Below are 12,179 nucleotides of genomic sequence, written 5' to 3'. Positions count from 1 at the left end.
GTTGTTGTGACTATGGTTGATGGTGTTGATGTTGAAGAAGATGCATCAAATAAATGTATGTCATTAGGCTCAATGTCATTGGAGATAGCAGCAAAAGTTGTGTCAGCTGGAAAAATTGACATTATGGACAGAGAATGACTACTAGAATGCATCGATGGAAATAGATGCGCATAAGGAAATTCATCTTCAACAAATTTGATATCCCTGGAAATATCGATCTTGTTAACAAGTGGATTCAGACAGTTATAACCCTTGTGTAGGTTACTCTATAGCCTACAAAGATACATTTCACTGATCTTGGTTGAAGTTTGTGATTATCAAAGGATCTTATACAGGGATAACAAGCACAACCAATTTTTTTAAAGAATTTATAATCAGGTGGAAATTGTGTTAAAGCATTGCTCGGTTGAACTCGCAAGCGTTTCTATTTCAAGCTTGTTTGTCAAGTTTAGTGATCAAAACTATAAGTCATGATTTCTAGTCTACTTATAGTAATGTCTCAGACTAGGATAGATTGTGTAGTTGAGCTTTAGACTTCATGACGTTCATCGGTTGAAGACGAAGGACTACTAAGGAGCTTGTGGAACTTCATCAACAAAAGATATGTGGAGACTGAAACTCATCTATCACTCAGAAAGTATATTTCTACTCTATCTCCCTTCTTGAGACAAAAGTCATATTACTATATAGTATTCGATTATACACATTTGATATTTCGAGCTGAGTTTAACTTGCTTACATATTTCTGGAAATAAATGTTGGTAAGCTTTCGCTTTAGCCAAGATCATCTTATATCTTGACGCAAGTCAAAAGATGATTATGTGAAAATTGCCTGGTAACATCTTACATGATTTGTGTGAGACAATCATTTGATGTAAACCTGGAATGTTTTGTATTGATTATTTTCAATAACTTGAAAATCACTTTGATGCTAATGGTTTGTCAAAAACAATTATTGTCATCCTCTAAGAAAGTTTCAATGATTTAAAATGGAGATTAGAACGACTAACCATGATTGGATATAACATAGTATGTGTACTTGCATATATGTTGTCCATATCCGAAACCATGGTATGCATACCCGTGTGCGTACTGCTTGGTTTGTGATAGTCCGGGAACCATGGTATGCATACCCGTTAGAGCATATCTCGGTTGAACCCACCAAACGTTGGTATGTCAAGTTTGGTTGTCATATTTTAGTGAATCAAAACTCATTTAAAGATTCGCTTGATTATATGCTAGAGTCAACTTCGTACAAGTTAGTTTGAAAGTATTAGGATATGAGACATACAAGAATTACATGAAGACTTGAAGATTGCGAAGAAGTATGGAGCTACAACGACAACAATCATCCTTCCTCTTGAGGTTAGTAATATTTTACTTGAACTGTTTCATTCCCTAACGTATCTTTCAAGTCGTTCATATTGAAAACGAAACTGGGAAGCTATATATGAAACTCTAGATAGACATAATATTAAGGAATACAATACGAAGTTTATTTCTTAACCATTAAACTTTGTATATAAGACATCGACATAATCGTATGAGTGCTATTGTGGTTATGTATAGGTATGAGTGAAGATTTCATCTTAGGAAACAATGTTTTTACATTCGTTTAAAGGAAGTAAGTTCGCAAACTTGTTTGTGGATCGAAAGGGAAATCGCTAGGCGTATTGGTATTGTCATTCATTGCAAATATATTTTGATTTCCAATATGTGTGATGTGTATAACCCCTCATAAAATTGTTTATGTTCTTGGTAAAACTATTCACAAAGGCCTGACTTAAGTTATTGGTATAACTTTTATTAGTAGAACCGATCTTAAGTAATCACTCAAGATGGTATGATCGATGCCTTGTAAATAGCAATTTTTATCTAGTGAAAGGGGAACCGATCCTAGTGAGAGGTGCAGGAAAATTTGCAATAGTGGAATCGATCCTTGTAAGGGGTGCAACAAGTTTTTAGTGAAAGGGGAACTGATCCTATGAACATGTGAAACGAGTTATTAGAAGATGGGGAACCGATCCTATGGACATGTGCACCAAATTACAGGTAGTTACCATAAGTATGTGGGTAACCGATCCTAGCACCTATTCAACCAAGTTTTGGTAACTAGTAGGCCTATGCACAGTACTCACGTGGAGGTAGAACCAAAACTTATTTTGGGAGAACCATGAAACCCATGTTTGGTGATTTGATAGGATAATCAATCACATAGTTCTTGGAAGTCGGATGCAAATCATTTCCAAGATTGTAAGTATGAAAAAGGACTTGCAAAGTAAGGATGTCTTCATTCTTTGAACACGTGTTGTAAATCTTATCATTAATTGTTCAAGGATATTCCTTAATAGCTAAAGGAGAATCCTAGGATCGAAATAAATTGAGAATCTTTTAATTAAGGTTTCTTGGTTTTTATATGGTATTTAATTTTCCAGCAATTAAATACACATCTTTAGAAAATAATAATTAGTATGCGCATTTAATGATTATAGATTTTTCTATTATGATTTCGATCAATATTTGGACAGAGCATTTCGAGGAGTTATGAAAACCGATTTTGGATTTATTGCATATCTTTGGGAATATCCGGTTTTGGAAATTCCTTGGTGTCCAAACTTCCTTTGTCTATAAATATTGAAGTTTGCATTTCTAGCAAACTAATCCTCCAAGCTAACAAAACTACCTCAATTGTGTTGTTACTGGTGGAGCCGCCTATCGGAGAGGAGAGTACCCTAATTAGGATAAATCTCTTACGGCCGCTTGGTTTAGAGACCTCTTTAGGATTGAGAAGCTCTATTAGTACCATTGGTGGGAAACTAGATAATTGTAGTTTATTATTAGTTTTCGACTGATTTGATTGACTAATGGTGGTTGAACTGTGATTGCACCTAGTTTGTTTATGCTTGAGAATCTTCTCTTCTGATATAAGATTCACTCAAACTAGATCGAAGTTTCGACGGGGATCTTTAGACTGTTTGGAGTTTGCGCGACTAGTGTTGCCTTCTTGGCTTCTTTTCTCTGCAACCCTTTGGGTTTTATATGAGGGTTCTTCAACCAACACTTGTCGATAACATGACCCATTTGTTTGCAATGGGTACAAGTCAAACCTTCCTTGTCACTAGACTTCCCTTCTTATTTTATCCTTTCACCTCCTTTCACAGTGGTACCTCCAGATTTTCCCTTGGAATTTCCCTTAGAGTCAGTTTTCTTAAGCCTGCCTTCAATATCATTAGATTTTATACTTGCTTCAAAAAGATTATCCACTGAAAACATCTTCATCTCCTTCCATATATACTCATGGAACCCGGAAATATACTTCATATGGATAGTATGATCTTCCAAGTCTAAATCCAAAATCATAGCTTGATTCTGAAATTCCGAAGTATATTCTTGTACGGTTTGGTTGTATGACTGCTTCAAGTTGTACCACTTGAACTATCTCTCCTCAAGGTAGCCAACAGATAAAATTGTTTACTTACAACTGCCTTGAATCATTTCCACGAAAATACTCCCTTACCTTGGTTTTGTCTTTGGTAAGCTTTCCACCAGGTTAGAGCATGCTTTTGTAGCTTCAATGCCGCGAAAGAAATATTTCCCTTGAACCATATTCAATGAAAGAAAAATACGTCTCTAGACGTTCAATCCAATCATCCAATTTCTCTGCGTCGACACTTCCATCATAAAGTGGTATATCAACACGGAAATCAATTTTCAGATTCTTACCATGAAGTTTAGCTGATGTAGGACTTTTGAGAAACTCACTTTTCTTTTTTTCGTCCTCATCTTCTACCTCTTCTTCATCGTCCTCTTCTTCCGAAACTTCAGGTGAAGATATAATCTTCTTCTTTGTCTTCGATTTGTGTGTATGAGAACGAATACATTCAGTCAATTCTTCAAGGGTGGTCTGAATCGGCTTCATGCCTGTTTGCGGCGTAGCCACCTTTTCTTCCATAGTTTGTGGTTCGCTAAGCTTAGGTTCATCATCTTACTTTGTCATCCTTGATCCCCTTGTTCTCCTAACATCTTCTAGCTTCTCGAGTACCCCACCAAGCTTTATGTAGAGAGATCTAGTGAAAATCATAAACCACAAGGATTTACCTAGAAACTAACCTTGCTCCTGGTACCAACTTGATACATATTGATCTCTATACCTTGGTAACTATTATTATAGAGGCGGAATTCAGGATAATAATAGATGAAAAGACTTAGGAAACAGAGACACAAGATAGTAATCCGAAGAGAAGTATCTTCTCTAGATTATGAACAATAAAACGATTACAATTCTCTCTTTGTTACTCTCACAATCTTCTCTAATCAGTGGATCAACCTTAAACTGTTTGCTAAGATTGCACAAGTATTGTTCCAAGATTTCTCTAGGTTTTCTGTATCTAGTATATCCTTAGCTATTAGCCAAAGACATCTATTTGTAACCTTCATCGTACTCATCCGACCAAGGACTTCTATTAGGAATCTATTTCCTAAACTAAGAGTATTGCCTAAAAAAAAATCTTCCCTAATTAGGAATTCTACCTAAACAAGGATTTTTTCCTAGAATAAGATTCTTCCCACAACTTTAGCTTGAGGTTAACTAAGTTCCCTAAAGGAGTACGGATACACCTGCATCACTAGCAAACGAACAATAAGCACGGATTAAAACGACATCCTACGCTGTATCAAATCTAGGCATATTGAGGTTAGTATAAGCGGAAAATTGGGAAGGATAAAATAAAAATGCAAAGAAGGAAAATAAAAGCATTTTGGTGTGTTTTAGTTGGGTTGAATACCCATGTTATTTATAGAGTTTCCAGGAGTTGGCATCTCTCATATGCATCCTGATAGACACATTTTTGTGTCTGAATTAGGGGTATAAATAATACCCGAAAATACTCAGCCTGCATGTACCCTCCCGAACACGCCTGTACCCGAAGTAGCCCAAAGCCTGTTATGGCCCGTCATGGGCCACCCGGCCTGGCCTGGATTAATTTATTGGGCGGTCCCGGGTTTTGCAATTAATTATGATGCCCGACCTGATACCCGGCCTGAAAACCTTCTATGTGTCATTAATCAGTTAATATCCTCTTAAAAAGACTTAAAATTTACAAATTTATAATTGTCAATTTTGTGTCAAGAAAAATAAAGTATATAGTTGTTTTTACTTATAATTAACTTTTTCAAAACATTAATGGTAATATATTTTCTTATTAGAAAGTTTATTGTACTCTAGTTAATTATTTATTATAGGCTAAAATTAAAAATTTGTCATTGTAATTTAAATATAAAATAATACTATCACTTACGGTATGCAATGTTAGAAAGGAAAGGATATTGTATTAAAAATAAATAAATTTAATATCGTTCATTTGAAAATTTAAACTTAAATTTTTTTTTTAAAATAGTGCTCTGTCCTGCCCGATCTTGCATGCCCGTATAAAAAGCGGGCTTTGGGCGGTCTTTGGGTAGCAAATTATCTACTTTTGCCCGGCCTGCCCGGCCTGAATTTGTTTACGGGCTCACAAATATTAAGCCTGGCCTGCCCGGCCTGTCTTAGTTTTTGGGCCGGGCGGCCCGGCCTTCCCGAATTTACACCCCTAGTCTGAATTGTCTTCAGTGTCTCTATTGTTAGTGCTTGATTTTGTACTTATTATGGTGTTTTTATGTTTGTGTAGGTGTTTTTGGAGAAATACGCTTGTGTGGAAAAAGTTGCTCAAAAAGTGCTATTTAGGATCCCAGAGGACACTTGCTATTCGGACTCCCACTTTGGATAAGGGGTAACCCAATTGCCATGGAGCATCCCAGTTCTACTCGCACCCTACACCTGGATAGGGGGACGCCACTTCTTCTTCACAAGAAACAGAAAAGTGGCGAGAGTTTACCAGTTCAAAAATTTATTGCAGCGTAACTTCTGGCAGAGAATTTGGAGGGGATTTATTGAGATTCAATGACCAGATTTAACTGATACCACCCTGTTTCGATTAAACAGGGATGGTAATGTGTTTTGTTTTGTCAAAAAAGGGCTAGATTATTGGCTTGATGTAAAATAGAGCAAACGTGTGTTGGAGTGATTCTAGAGATTCTTGGAGTATTTGTGCAGAGTTTAAATCCTTCTGGATTACGTATTCAACATTTTCAGCCTGAGTAAACCACCATAAGTCGCATGCAGTGAAGAAAAAGGAAGTTTCCTTCGTTATATCGACAAACAGGGTCCATAAGAATATCGGATTTTCAATTCTGTTTTCCGGTGTTTATTGTGATATATACGGTGGATGGACTGAGTATTTCTCTAACTGAACGTGAACATAGCATATTGGGTGTGTGTCGACATCAAAAGACACTGGAAGAAGGAATAAAATCTTCGCAGAGAAGGAAATTATCCCGTGGAGACTAAAAATAATAATGGAGAAGATACGGGAATTAAACTCGAGTTATGTTGATCATGTGAGTATATATAGGGTGCTGGGGACTCAGAGAAGACGAACAGAGAGTTTGGGAGATTACAGAGCATCACAGTGTCGAGAAAATCAAGTTGCAAGAAATCACCATTTCTGCTGCTGTGAAGAACACGAAGAACAAAAGGCCCACAGAGACAGTCGTTTATCAACAGTGACAACGACAGAGGGCTGAGGGTCGTATGCTACAACATCAGTGACAGTTTACATATATCGTTCTCTGTAACAGTTCGGTTTGTAACACTTATAACTGTTACAAACCCAGTTTTTAATAGTTTTTCTCTATTTCATCTTTGTAAACACCCTTTGTGCAATAAAAATGAATTTTGAGTGTGTTTCCAACATGATGATGAGCTAATTCTCCCAAAACCAAGGCAATGAAGAAGCTATTCACGCATGAATAATTAGTAACTATTTTATTCTCCCTAATTTATAATTTATAATTCACTCAATCACTGCTTTGCAGAGTTTTAAATTGTTTGCATGATTTTCTTAATTACTTGTGATTCAATTTGATAAGTTATACTTTGTTTAGATAATCTATGCTTAGGAAATACAATTAATGTTTGAGAATATGCATGATTATTTATGAATTAAGAAATAATGGACTTAGAAGATAATTAGAGTTTTGGATTATTTACCATAACTTATTCATGTGTCATAGTGGAACCAGTGTCTTGGTTATTTTTAATATCTTGAAATCAATTTTGCAATAAGTTTTCTATTTTCAAGTTTTATAAGTCTAAAATCTTTTGCTTTCACAAGTCTCAACGAACCTATTTCTACTACAACATCATTGAAAAATCACATCACATCCCAACTTGCAAGAATCATGTTGGGAGGTTTCACACCTTCAAATACCCCAGCAATTTTCTACGAAAGTGTAATCCGGCAGCAGAGTGGTTCTATGAATAAAGCTTCACCCACCTGCACTTCATCCTTATAAGTTTACATCCAACTCTTCAGTTATCCAGCGGAAGTCTTTAGCCTTCTTTCTCTTTACTTAAACTTCTCAAATGCACCTCATAATGCACTCAATTCATGCCATACTTTGCTTACAATAATCAGTCTACCAAGAACACTTAGAACATGACACAATCATCTCATTTTATTGCATCAAAGGGAAGAAATACAAAATTTCCCACTTAGGGACTTGCACAGAATTGTTCACCTTGAACCAAGCCTTAAACTTACAAAAACACTCTCAATTTGAATCTTACACTCTCATGTGCTAGCCTTCCGAATTTCCCATGCCTTAGGACTATTTATACATCAGCTTTACTTATCCAAAACCGTGCACAACTGTTTTACACGCCAGGGATAGCCATCTGTACCATGGAGTAGTTGCATAACTGCCACTAACTGTGCTAACTAGCCAGTTCTTCTCTAACTCGCGCAAATCATCCAAAACCTGTTATTTTGTAGTTGGAAACCTTCTCCCACGATTATAAACTCCCTTTATAATATTCCTCACTTTGTCTCGCGTGTTTGGCATGCTTGTGAAGCTTGCAACCCACTATAACTGTCACTTGAGCTGTATTGCACCACTTGTTGTGCATTACTGGACTTTGGACTTAATTTGATGCCAGCCACCTTGGCACCTCCAAATTCTTGCTCTAAGCTAATTTACGTACCATTCTTAGGCTTCCATCACCAATGCCAATTCCTTAAGCTCACTCTAGTTACTCATGGCATCATATGTTTCACTCTGCCAACTTGCATGATAATGGTAATGTCACTCTTGCATTACCAACTTGTTCAAGATTTGTCTTGGCCTTGAACTAATGCATAGCCTAACTCTTAGTCTATTCTACTTGCTTGCATCACCCTTGAGTTTGGGACAACTCAATTCTACGGACATGCCAACATGCCAACCTGCATGTTGCATGTTGCATCTTACAACTTTGGCTTTGTCATGCCTTTGACTTAATGAAGATCCACTCTGTCGGTCAATAGATTCATTCCTTAGCCAAATGTCTTTACAATGTAGTGCTTCTCTTGCACTCCATTGACCCTGTGGGGTTATGACATTCTTAGCACCTGACAGTCTATGCAGTATACTGATATTATGGCTCTGTAATGCGCCATTACGGCGGAGTACTGACTTGGAATGCAACTCTGTAATGCGTAATCATTATGCGCCACTTGCATCCCTGTCATATAACTCCCTCACATAATCCGTTCAATGCCCTCGTTGAACGCGACCCAGTATAAACACTATACTTTTCTTATCATTCGCCGCATGTACTTTCAGAATCTCTTCTGAACTCTAGCAATCTTTGTTGGCCTTTGCAACAAGCCTTCGCCAACTTATATGCTTTAGCATCAGCACCACTTAGCTTTACTGCTTTTCCATTGATCTCATCTAGTCGAGCCACACATTAGCGTTGTGCACTACGCTTCAGCTGCTACTCAAATCATGCATCAATACCCAAATGCAACCTGAAATTCTTCTTAGCCAATTTTTTCAAATTTGGCCCGAATTTCACCTTGAATCATTTACTCCTAAGTGTACGCACATAATGATTCTTCTCATTCTGATCACCATGATCATTGCCATAGTCTTTTGCCTCCTGACCTTGCTTTTTGAATCTAACTCAACATGACAAGGACTTATAAACGACTTGGCTTCGTTTTCAATCAATTTTGCTGGCAACCCGCCTTTGGACTGTTGTCCTCCGTTAAGCTTGTCACAAAGTGCATAGGGGTTTCCTACGCATAGAATACCCAAATCTGCCACTTCATGCCTTGCAAAATTTCTGTTCATGCCAACACCACCCAAGAACTCATTTCTCTGGATTTTGCTACTAAATATACACTCTTTATACTTATGCCATGTTGCAGACCTGAACTGAAATTGCAAGTTTTCTTCACATAAGTCGCTAAAGCAAAACTATTGAGTTTCACATCCCATCTCCGCAACTGTGACTAACTATCTCTTGGACATAACATAGCTAACCTTTTAGTTGTCCATATGCATCGCCTTTAAATCCAATAGGTCTCCAACTATTTCTTTGAACTGCATTGCATGTTTCCTGAAAAGTGTATGCATCTTTCTCTAGGCCATGAGCTCTCCCCAACTCATGCTTGGTGATGAAATTATTTCTATCTTGCTGCATTGCTTGCACTATCGCCGCTCATCTACCATCGTGCCATATTGCATTCCCCAAATAGAAACATCATTTTCGCATCAACTAGGACCCTTGTCCTATGCTTTGATTATTAGCTTTCAACTTGTCTTGCTATTGCACACGTTAGGCTAAGTATGCTTCTTGCAGCATCTCCCCATGAACTAGCTTTACATCGTAAATAAAGAGGCAAGACTTTATAAACGAAAACACCTTTTTTCATTCCTGCTCTTACAAAAAAAGACCATGTACCACTACATGATAGATCCACCGATCACTTTTGGAAATCTAAAAATTCATTAACAAAGCAACTTGCTTACACCAAAGCAAAGTATATACAAACTAGACTCAAATAAAAGTCTGTACAACCAAACTCTACACACAAAGTTTGCAACAACCAACTACTAAAGCTATGCCAAACAAGATCAGAAAATGCCACATTTTCTGCACTAGGTGTTTCCAATGGAGACAGAAACACACCTTCTTGTTTTTAGCTTAGTTTCTTCCTTTGTCGAAGTGCCCAACAACTTCGTCGCGTGGTCTCTTCCTTGAACCTTCATTTCGTCCTTCACGAGTCTTGCTGGAATGAATCCCATAGTCATCCCTAACTGATGCATTGAGTTGCTCCTTGAGTGGATATCTTCTTGCGAAATGCAAACCCTTGCAAATGAAACATCCCCTATATTTTCGGGCTGAAGGGAATAATTCATCTTCCTTCGGTTCATGCTTACGCTTGCTGCTTGCAGATGTTTCCTTTCCTTTGGCCTTACCTTCACAACTTTGCACATCTTCAGTCGTTGTGCAATTACTAAGCTCTCTTACTGCCTGAATAGCCATCTGGATATTCTGAATTTTGCGCCTCTTGAGTTCAGTAACAACCAGAGAACTCGTGCCACTCAGAAATTGGAACATTTGATCTTCTTCACTCATGCCGCGTACTTCTTGCACCAATGTAAGGAAGTTTTCAACATAGGCCTGTGGTGTACCCGTCATTTTTAGCCTACGCAAACTTTCTCTTGCATACCAAGCACCATTGCTTGTCCAGAACTGAAATTTCAGTCCATCTTTCATGTCATTCCATGAAATAGGATTGGCATAACCAGCAGATTCATCTTCTTGCAGCATAGTTCTCCACCAAACCTTTGCATCACCACCAATGTAATTGCCTGTGAGAGTTACCTTTTGTCCTTCCCCAGTTCCATTTGTCTCAAAGTATGCCTCAACGTCATACAAGAAATCCTCAATTTCTCTAGCATTTATGGAACCAGCGTAAACTCTTGGCTCGGAGACAAGATTAGCGCTTTATCCATGCATGTTTCCCCCTGCAAACACGCCATCACTGATTAACTTGCGAAGGCTTGTCATCTCATCTGACATTTGCTTCGCATGGCTTGTTAGTATGGCCTTTATGTCACTGAATTACACCTTCCATTCAGTCACTTCAGTATTGGTTTCGAAATTCTACAGGGTTGCATCGGACACCTTGTCCTTGACCGCACCTACCCTTTCGTCAAACTCTTTAAACCAATCTGATGTTCTTCCTTCAAGTAAATATAGCCTACCATTATCTTCAGAAACAAGAGGAATATCAAGGCCTTATGCAACAATGTCAATGGTCATATTGCCAAGCTCACCATACTCCTCTAGTTGATCAAACGAACTCGATAGTTCTTCGTCAATCATCATGCCATTAGAACCCATTTCTAATGCAAACTTTCTGAATACAATATGCAACAACTTACTTGCTCACAGGAAAATAGCTTAAGAGAAAAATAAATACCAGCGTATTATCCAACAAATACACTTAAACTGTGTACCAAACACAGCTCTGATACCCGAAACTGTCACACCTTCAAATGCCCCAGCAATTTTCTGCAAAACTGTAACCTAGCAGCACAGTGGTTCTGTGAATAAAGCTTCACCCACCTGCACTTTAGCCTTATAAGTTTGCACCAATGCAAACAACCAAATATTCAGTTATCCATCGGAAGTCTTTATTATCCTTCTTTATCTTTACTTAAACTTCTCAAATGCACCCCATAATGCACTCAATTCATGCCATACTTTGTTAACAATAATCAGTCTAACAAGAGCACTTAGAATATGACACAATCATCTCATTTTATTGCATCAAAGGGAAGAAATACAAAACTTTACCACTTAGGGACTTGCACAGACTTTTTCACCTTGAACCAAGCCTTAAACTTACAAAAACACTCTCAATTTGAGTCTCACACTCTCCTGTGCTAGCTTTCCAAATTTCCCATGCCTTAGGACTATTTGAAAAAGCTGGGGTCTAACAACACCACCCAATATTTCGCTTAGCAATTTGTATGGACTAACTCGAATATACTTTTAAGAGAATCAACAAGACTTAATCAATTAAAAGTCTATCAACGAGTTTATATCTCTCTATTGGTTTGATTTACTCAAGCAGGAACAACGAGTTCTAATCAAATGCAAGGAATAACTTGGATGGTACCAAAGACCAATATCCAAGGATTAATCAATGACAATCAACAACCAAAGGTTGGATTACTCTAATTGATGATCTAACACACAACCTGTATTATTTCAATTATAAAGATAAAACAATACAATGTGG

This window comes from Papaver somniferum, chromosome 4 (assembly GCF_003573695.1).
Source record: "Papaver somniferum cultivar HN1 chromosome 4, ASM357369v1, whole genome shotgun sequence".
Lineage (NCBI taxonomy): Eukaryota > Viridiplantae > Streptophyta > Magnoliopsida > Ranunculales > Papaveraceae > Papaver > Papaver somniferum.
Note: the sequence above shows the minus strand (reverse complement) of the source record.